Source organism: Cyprinus carpio, chromosome A9 (genome assembly GCF_018340385.1).
Source record: "Cyprinus carpio isolate SPL01 chromosome A9, ASM1834038v1, whole genome shotgun sequence".
Lineage (NCBI taxonomy): Eukaryota > Metazoa > Chordata > Actinopteri > Cypriniformes > Cyprinidae > Cyprinus > Cyprinus carpio.
This window is the reverse complement of record NC_056580.1, coordinates 8,509,991-8,519,825: the sequence shown is the minus strand read 5'-3', so window position 1 is coordinate 8,519,825 and position 9,835 is coordinate 8,509,991. Positions and strand designations below refer to the sequence as shown.

General features: G+C 35.6%; 1 long non-coding RNA gene across 1 annotated transcript; it reads right to left on the bottom strand.

The window, feature by feature from the left end:
* Positions 1 to 283: 283 nt before the first annotated feature.
* LOC122146089 lies at positions 284 to 8,884 on the bottom strand. Its single transcript, XR_006160779.1, has 3 exons — positions 8,585 to 8,884; positions 2,480 to 2,651; positions 284 to 2,244 (listed from the first exon to the last, which is right to left on the bottom strand). It is a non-coding gene; the product is annotated as an uncharacterized LOC122146089 (long non-coding RNA).
* Between the last annotated feature and the right edge of the window lie 951 nt (positions 8,885 to 9,835).

Here is a 9,835-nt window from a genome sequence, read left to right as displayed (position 1 = left end):
TATTGCACAAGAGTATAATGTTAAGAAAAATATTTAAATGGATTTAAAATAATGGCACTTTAACCACTTTCCACTCACACTGTAAAATTACACTAAATCAGGCATTTCACTCTCTTAAAGTGAAAGGCCTATACAGCCAAGTATGGTGGCCCATACTCCGAATTCGTGCTCTGCATTTAACCCATCCAAAGTGCACACACACAGTGGGCAGCCATTTACGCTGCGGCGCCCGGGGAGCAGTGGGGGACTCGGTGCCTTGCTCAAGAGCACTTCAGTCGTGGTATTGCCGGCCCGAGACTTGAACCCACAACCTTAGAGTTAGGAGTCAAACTCTCTAACCACTAGGCCACAACTTCCCCCTACTTCCCCCTTCCTCAATATACAAAATCTTAAAGGGAACTTTGTGCAATTTAACTGTGGTTTATACCTGGTCTCATAAAAATACATACCTCTGTGCACTTTTTGTGCAACACCGTTTTACATACCTTACTGCACGTTTCGCCACAGTTTCAAAGAAAAATGTCCACTGATTGGCACTAAAACATTGGTTCAATCCGTGAACCCTGGCACATATTTATGTTGTTGATATAGGTACGTATTGCTGTGTTTTTATTATGTTGCTTCTGGTACATATTGCGTGGTTCAGAATTCAAATATCCGGGGACTGTCGCTAAAAGTTAATGCTCTATCATGTTGGATATGCCCTACACCAAACCCAACCCTAAACCTACCCGATAGTGTAAACAAATCCAAAACTGATATAAAATTGCATTTGTTGATGCAACCGTGCCATCTGAACTTCCTTATATGCAGATTTGGACTGCTTTGTCAAACTGTGGTTAAGTCTGTCTCCGTGAGCTACCAAACAAACCTACCATCTATGAAAACCCATAGATATGAAGCTGAATATGTGTGATGCCAACATTCAAAAGCATCAGTTTTCAAATCTCCCAGCATATTAATATTGTTTTTTTTAAGTCATAACATGATATTCTTCAAGTAACTGTGCAAAAATTACACTTTATTAATCGGGACTCATATCGCTAAAAAGTGCACCCAGGTACATTTATGCCATGAGACCAGGTAGGGTTTCTATTATTTTGGGAGCGTTGTACGAAAAACTGTTGAACATACAGAATGAGAACATTAGGACACTCAAAGCATTTGGATAATTTCAATGTATCACAGTAAGGTCACAACAATTATCAAGAATTGTGAAATTTCACTTTAGTGAAATTTCACTGAAATTTCACATTTCAGTGAAATCACTGACAAATTAAATTAAAATTGTTCAATCATCATAATGGGTGTTTTCCATACAGTCTTTGGGATTGCTGAAGAAGTTAAAAGTCTGCGAATGACAACATGACATGAAAATATATCAGTATAATGCTATTAAATGTGCGCTTTAAAAATCATAACAGTATAGCTTGAAGAATTCACACCACAGTAACTTCTAAACAGTAGATGAGCTAAAATAACAGCTGGTTTTCAAAACTACTATATTTTATTGATATTAAAATCTTTCATTTGTTTAGTGCATGTTTAAATTAACTTTTTTATACATTTTTCAGTAAAAGTTTGTACTTTGGTGTTAAGTTTTGACAGGTTTTTCACTAGGCCTACCACACATTTTATTTTTTTAGACACTAAAATTATAGTGCATTCAGTGTTCAATTTACAAAAACTAAAAAAAAATATTGACTAAACTGAAATGACATTTTTTTGAAAGGAAAAAAAAAAAAAGTTTGACTAAACAAAAGATGACACTCACTGACAACTAAAATTTTGGACTCATGCCAATTTGTAATAAGCTTGGCTTTAGAGAATCAAGAAATTTTACTAAACAGGCTTAGAATAGAGATAATCTCAAATAACAGATGGAGCTGTCATAAAGCTCGGAAATGATTCAAATTCACGCTTCTTGCATTAAGACCAGAGAGACTATGACTCACTGCCACACAAACAGCACAATGTTGAGTTCAAACAGAGACTCCTTTATCATAATAAGTGTCGGACTTCAACAAGACTGTCAATGGTTCAGTCACACGCTAATAAAACTATAGCACACAACCCAGAGAGAAAGAAAACATTGTTAACATAGAATGAATTTTTTCTGTTTGAGTCCTTTTTTTTCAAGTCTTTCTCGAGTGTTTACAACAGCAGGAGCTTTTCATTTCCTTTCTGGGCTTTTAGATGTGCTCAGTTCCTGAAATTGTCCAGACATCAGCAGCCGCAAACAAACTACAAAGGAATCAAAAGTTCAGAATCATGTACTTACAGTCTATTGTTCTCTGACTGTTAAAGCAGTAATGTTGTTATGTTTCAACAACTTAAGTTAATGAAATTTTCAGAATCATGTACTTACAGTCTATTGTTCTCTCAACAACAACAACTTATTAAAAAAAATAAAAAATAAACACACAACAACAACAACACCCCCACACACAAAAGACCATTTTTATTTTGTTAAACTCACCTATTGCGAGAAGAAGCCTGTGGCCAAAACACTGCAATCGTGTCGAGTCATTTATGGATGTGGACTTTACAATGTTGGCTCTATTATCTGTCGTTATGCACAGAAGATTTTCCAGTTTCAAATTTATGAGAGCATCCTTTAAACCCTGTGCTAATGCTTTGCCAGTGTGGTCCTCAAGGAAAAAATAAAAATAAAATAAAATAAAAAAAAAGTAAAAAATATTAACTGCTGTAGGTACAGACTTTTCAACTCAAAATCACCAGTAATGAAATGGATGCTCATGTACGGTTCCATTGCTCTGCTGGACCATACATTTTAAGTTGCTGTGAAATTCTGTACATCTCGAAGTTCTGCTTCGGTTGTTCCACGACGTGTATTGTACTGAGCAGGTAATGCATGTGAAAACTAAATACGAGAGAGCAAGGTTTGGATCCATTTTTGAAATTATTCTTTTTCCACAGTGGTCACTGGAGCCACATCTTTGGCCAGGTGAAATGCAATTGCATCAGTTATTTCTTTGTGCCTGAGGGAGTTTAATGGGTATGGTGTTGCACTGAATAGCATTGCTTTTATTGATGCTTGTGTGATATGGCCACTGGTACTGTATATGACTGAGAGGTTTTGTTTTTAGCCATTGCCTCATACTGTAATATGTGATGAGGTTTCAGGTAATTGAACAGATTGGTGGTGTTACCCTTTGGTGCAGAAATGACAGCTAAACACAGCTTGCAATGTATGGTTCGCTAAGTAGCAACATCTGGTTTGAAAACAAAAAAGTCCACACTTCAAGAAAAATAATAAAGATAAAATACAATTTCGGTACTAAATCCACATTTAGGCGGTCATCAGACCTTGCACTCTGCTCTGCCTCACTCATTCTTCTGCTCTGCCTCATTTCTGTTCAAATGTCACATTTCTCAACTGTCGGGTGCGCGGTGTTTGCTATGCACCTAGCACATATTGCTTTCACAATACCTGGTGTGACGTCAAGGTGGCATCGCGCCTGCTATCTCGAGATCAGACATGAGTTACACTCCTCGCCTCTCGCTGAAATGTTAATTGCCGAATCGTAGAAATGCAGAATTAAGATTGTGTGGGGGGGCTGAATCGAGCTTGTGATGCGTTAATGATCAATCATGCAGCTTTAGTGTGAATGCTGAACGAGCCAGGACCAAATTTAGCACTGAAACACAAGTGTAAATAAACCCAAAGACTACAATGACCGCGCTGCAGAGCATAAAACTCAATTTTCATCAACTGAGCAGCCAGACTCAAACTCAATAGGCTACACAAACATTGACACTCCATTTATCAGAAGACATAAGAGCATGTTGACAAATGTGGCTGCCACGTTATATAAAACAGGGAGTGAAATCAGTACAGTACCATACAGAGGGAGCTGAAGTGGGACACCTAAAGGGATATAAACAACAAGGGGTATCAGAATCCCATTTTAAAAGAAAAAATTGACAGTATTCATATATTAATATTTAAATATGTATTATAATTTTGAATTGGTTCATGTGCATCGTTTTACCCCGGCTAGATGCCTGTAGCTTATTTTGCAACAAAGTGAAGGTTTGTAATTAATCGCAGTGTTCGCTTCTGCACACAACACTAAAGGAACTAGGGAGAAATGTTTTGACTTTCTTCTTCATGCAAAATTAATAAGCACTGAATATTTCAGAGACAAAAACAAAAAACAAAAACAAAGCAGAATATAGTTGTGTTTGAGGAATTTGTTGGCAAAATATAAGACACCAGTAAGACCATTTGCTGTATTTTAAATGTTCTTTTATTAAGATAAAATGCCATGAAGCTCACAAAGATTTTCATTTTAACAGCCTTCCTCCAAACATCAATTACTTACCCTCATGTCATTCCAAAGATATGATTTCCATTCCTCTTTGAAACACAAAGATATTTTTTATGAAACCTAGGAGATTTCCTTTTCTCCATTTAAACTCCATGAAACCAATAAATCACTTGACTCACATGGATTACTTTTACAATGCATTTTTTGTACTTTTTGATCCATTAAAGTTTTGGTTGTGTGGAATGATGAAAGAATATTAAAAATCTTCATTTGTGTTCCAAGAAAAACAAACATCTTATCGGAAAGACACAAGGGTGAGCAAAAGACAATTTTCTTTTTTGGGTGAACCATCCTTTTTAAAACACCCAGTCAGTCGACAACATAAAACTGTCATCAGTGGACATCAGACTGTGTAAGACCACTATGCTGTATACACCTTAACAAATGGGTAGCTGCTTCACTAAATGGCAGGACAAATTGTGCTCAAATAGCCAACAAAACCTTTGGTTTTTGGCTAGCGTGTAATAACATCCATTAAGCTGTCTGTTTGCGCGGTCCATCTGAAATGACCTTGTACTAGTTAAGTGATTTTATTGTCTGATAGGTTAAGGTTACAGCAGTTGTTGTGTGGTAATTACATTTGCCTGATATTCTTTGTGTACATTGGGAAGTAATGACTTATGACTGATTAAATCTGCAAATCAGCTGTGCTTAGGTTTCTCAATGTGCTGCCTCTTCTGATTACCTCAACCTGATTGCAGCTCCACTGTTCTCTTTTTTCTATTGTGAAAAACAGCCAGACAACAAAGGCTGCTCCACTGCTTCAAAAAAAAGAAAAGAAAAATGCAAGTCTGCCATGTGACAATGTCACATTCAACATGCAAAACAAAACCCCTATGGCCATTTAAAGACAGGAAAGGTTAAAGAGGGGGGGGAAGGATGAGTAAAAGGTGTTTAGGATGGGGGGGGGGGGTCTGATTCAAAGCTTAGTTTTCATTCACCACACTAATACATAATTAAAATATATTATAATATAATTTTCAGTCCAACTGACGGAATTGTCACCAAAATACAGTTTTATACAATACAATACAATACAGTTTCAGTCCAATTGACAAGAAAATGTGGATAATCTTGGAAATACCCATCTGTTACAATGGGAAATTTACATTTATTAGACGACCAGCAGAAAACGTTGTAGAGACCTAGATGATGCTAACAACAAAAGGCTATAACATGTAACATGACGGGGGGCAAATGCATATTGGACATGTAGAGAAGCAAAGAACTCTGACCTGAAAACTATTAAAAGACAACAGTGTTCCACTGACCCCACTTACAATCTATACAACATAAAACCCACATGATCATTGATTAGGAACTGCAAGATGCAGTGACGGTCAATAAGCCACATGTCTGAAACGTTCATCTGACATGTTAGATGATGCAGCCTGTATGTGTCATGTTTCATTTGAAAAATTAACTCCAACATCAATCCTACAGCATCTACACTGTCTTTTCATATGCAGATCATACCGTCTCTCCTCTGAGAGCCGGCCTGGAATCCGGATATCTCAAGAGCCATGTTAATGCAAGTGTGTTGTTGTGGTTTTGAAACTGATCACAGATAACTACTTTTAACAGATCACTGTTGATTTTAACTACAGTATTCAGGGGCGTAAATTTCGTCTAACAGTTGGCGGGGGCATTGACAAACAAAATTTCTCAAGAGAGATTTTTGAAGGGGACACAAATAATACAGCTAAAATTGTACTTGTAAGGATGTGTATACACAGAGGAAAGCCTTACTACTGTAAGTGCAGCAGAGAGATCATACCAAATTAGACAACTTCAAGCTGTTGTGGTCACGCCGTGACAGCACTCGTGACAGTTGTAGACATTATTACTATCCGTCAAAGTGTTGCCAAGTCTGTGGCTTTCCCATGGAATTGAGCTACTTTATCACCGTTGCTGCAGGTTGAAGCGACCCCAATAACGTGTATTTTAGCCACTGTAACCCGATTTTTACCGGGGGACCCCCTCAAAATGCAGTTAGTTTGGCCTAGTTTTGGGTAGCAATTGGGAGGGTTTTGTTGTAAAAAACCTGGCAACACTTTTCATCAAGCAGGTAACGTTATTATTGCTAACACAGCGGACTCATCAAAAATACATTGGCATCATCTTTATTAAAGAGAAAATAATCACTTCATCCAATGTTTAAGTGAATAAAATAGCCTTGACAGCCTTACTTACTGGAGTTCCACAACTATTGACTTTGTTCTCTCTCACACTGTGTGTGTGTGTGTGTGTGTGTGTGTGTGTGTGTGTGTGTGTGTGTGTGTGTTTGTTTGTTTGTTTGTTTGTTTGTTTGTTTGTTTGTTTGTTTGTTTGTGTGTAGTAAAAGAGGAAAGCAGGCGTTTGGACCAAAGCACTGTGAGGCAAGGGAGGGGAGACTCAAAATGTTTCTAAAACTTAAAATGCATATATGACAGTGAGAACAGAAAGAATATTTAAATAAGTAAGACTAAGGGGGGAAAAATAGTAATAATAATAACAATAATAATAATAATAATAATAATAATGTGGTATACATCTGGAACAGAAGATTTTTGTACAGATTTGTGCATTATTGACTGTTTATACAGCTGTATAAATAAAAATGTATATGTATTTACATAATAATACACAATAATACAAAAATAAAGAATTGATCAAAATTATTCAAACAGACCAGTATCCTGTTAACTATTAAACACTTGTTTTTGTTAATTGAAATTAAACCAAAATAAATAATACTAAAAAAATTTAAAAGTAACCAAAAATTAGAAATGTAAAAAAAAAAAAAAAAAAAATTAAAAGGCAAATACAAATATGAAAACCTAAATGAATAAAAAGCACATAAAATTCAATTAACATTAAAACTGAAAATATAAAATCTAATTTAAAATGATATGCTATTATAGTATTTATTAATAATACAGGAATGACAAACTAAACACTTCACCTCGATGAAATTAAATCTGAGTGAGTGTACGGTTTTATTTTAAAGCCGCCATCAGTATATAATAACTGGGTGTTTTAAATAATAAACTGAAAAGGGACAATTATAGAATTTTTTTTTTAGAAACACACACACATTATATAAAAATTTAAAAATCCATTTCATCAATCCTTTTTTTTTCCTAATAATTATTTCTGGCTTTTATTACTATTATTTAATCAATATATATCTACAGACAGACAGACAGATAGATTTTTATTTGATCTCTTTTCACAAAGAAAGCATGTGAAGACTTCAAATGTAAAAGCCTCAAAGTGCCATCTGAAATTTTCTTCTAAACTTAGCATTTTTATGAGGCTCCTATGTTTATGTTCAGTTATCTATTCATTGCCAATAAAGTGACATTTCTGAACCCAACCATAGGAGTCTAATAAAAAAAAAAAAATATATTAATTGAAAATATCTTTATTTTGGAATTTATTTTGGATGTAGGTGGGTTTTTTTTGTGTATTATTTATTTATGTATATGAATGAATAATTTCTACTTAACTAAGAAACAACAAACACCGATGTCTGATTTCAGAAGACCTTATCACAACACTCCTTTCAAGATTTTAATAAGGGCCCCAAATATGGTCATCCTATCAAAGGGCATTTTCAGCAGGCACCTACACAAACAAGCACAAGCATGCGTGCATGCATCTAACAAGATCTGAAATCTGGAAGTGATTTAAAAAAAATCCATTCAATTAAAACTTCCCTACCACCCAACCAGCTCCCCATGTTCTCCCCAGTCTGCTCACCTGGCAGATAAACGGGTCTTGCAAATCCTGTAGATACCATCAGACTGCACTTCAGGGCTGCCTTTTGAGGTATTTAACTGAACTTCAGCATGCATAAGCAAATGAAGCGATGGGTAAACACAGAGGAGAAGGGTTCTGAAGCACACTGAACTCAACACTGCGTGTGTTTTGAACGCGAGCACTGGGTTTACAAGCAAAAGCACCCAGATGTTGTGCAGCCATCGCTGCAGAATCACACGCTCAAATCATTTCAGATCTCGTCTCTTTCTCAAGCTACATTGTGTCCACAGATGCGACAGAACAACGTGGAGTAAATGATGGCGAGATTAAATAAAACAATCATGCAAAAAGATACAAATAAATAAAAAAAAATAATCACATCCTAATAACATGTCCATAATATACTAATCTTAGTAATTTAAGGCTTATTATATATTGGACTCACAGATTGTTGGTAACATAACGGAGTGGGGAGCACGGCTTACCTGAGAAATCAGCCCGTGTTCATTGTTCTGTTGCGAGGGTACTATATTCCTCTCGATCCTTTCCAGCTACTATTGTTTGCGTGCTTTGATGAAGAGAGAGCTGGAGGTGTGCTGTGGGATTTGTGGTGTTGCTCCAGCGGTAACGGAGTGCTGTGTAGTCGATGTCTTTGATTCCTCTGTCTCTCGTGTGTTTTATCAGATGAGTTTTGTGGAGGGGGCGGAGTCTTGGAGCTGCTTCTTTAAACAAAGCGCTTGATTGACAGTTAGCGGCGCTCTAACCATCTCAGCCGCTCTATTGGATTAGCTCGGTTTCAGGGTGATATATAGGACAATCGTGCAAACGCATAGAGGAGCTCTAAGATTGGTCTAGAGCTGCTATGACTAGTAGTAGTATTTGTTTTGACAAGTACGACTGATCTTTTAATATTTTTTGAGGTCTCTTGTGAAAAAAAAAAAAAAAAAAAACCTCAGCATAATTTTACTGATTGTGCACTTTGGGCGTTCTTAAAACCTTAAAAGTATATATATATATAAACTACTTGCAAATAATATTGAAATTAAAGGTCACTTAATAGTGAGTCTTATAGTGAGCTACCTTTCAAAAGCATTATGTTTTAATAATATTTTGTAATGAAAAAAAAAAAAACTTTAAAAGCTTTATTTTGATTTGTTTACTAACCTGAAGCACAAGTTAAGTGCTTTTATTCATAATTTGATATATTGTAATTTGATATCATTAAAAGTAAATATTTCAAATGTGCCAAACTGCAACTCATTCATTACATGTATACAATTACAAATATATTCAAATTGACATACACATTTCAAAAGAATGACAATAAATAATAATTAAACCATATTTAAAAGACATATAAAGATGTACTTAAGTACTAAGCAGTTCAAAAAAGCACTCTAAAGTGCAACTAACTGCATAAAACTTCCACTGATGCCACCCAGCCAGCACATATTTAAATAATACAATAATAGTAACTACACTTTTTAAACATGTGCTAAAGTGTACTGCTTTTTCATTAGGTGTGACTGTGTAATTGTATATTGCAATAGATTCTCTTCAATGCAGATCCAGTGGTGATTATTGCTGGGTAGAAATGCTGACAAACTTGTGTGCCAAAGTGTATTTGGTGGAATTTAACCATACATCAGATTACTTGTTTGCCATTTCTTCATGTAAAAGCAGAAATATTTAAAATACACATACTTGCAACAGCAAATAGTCTTTATGCTAATTAT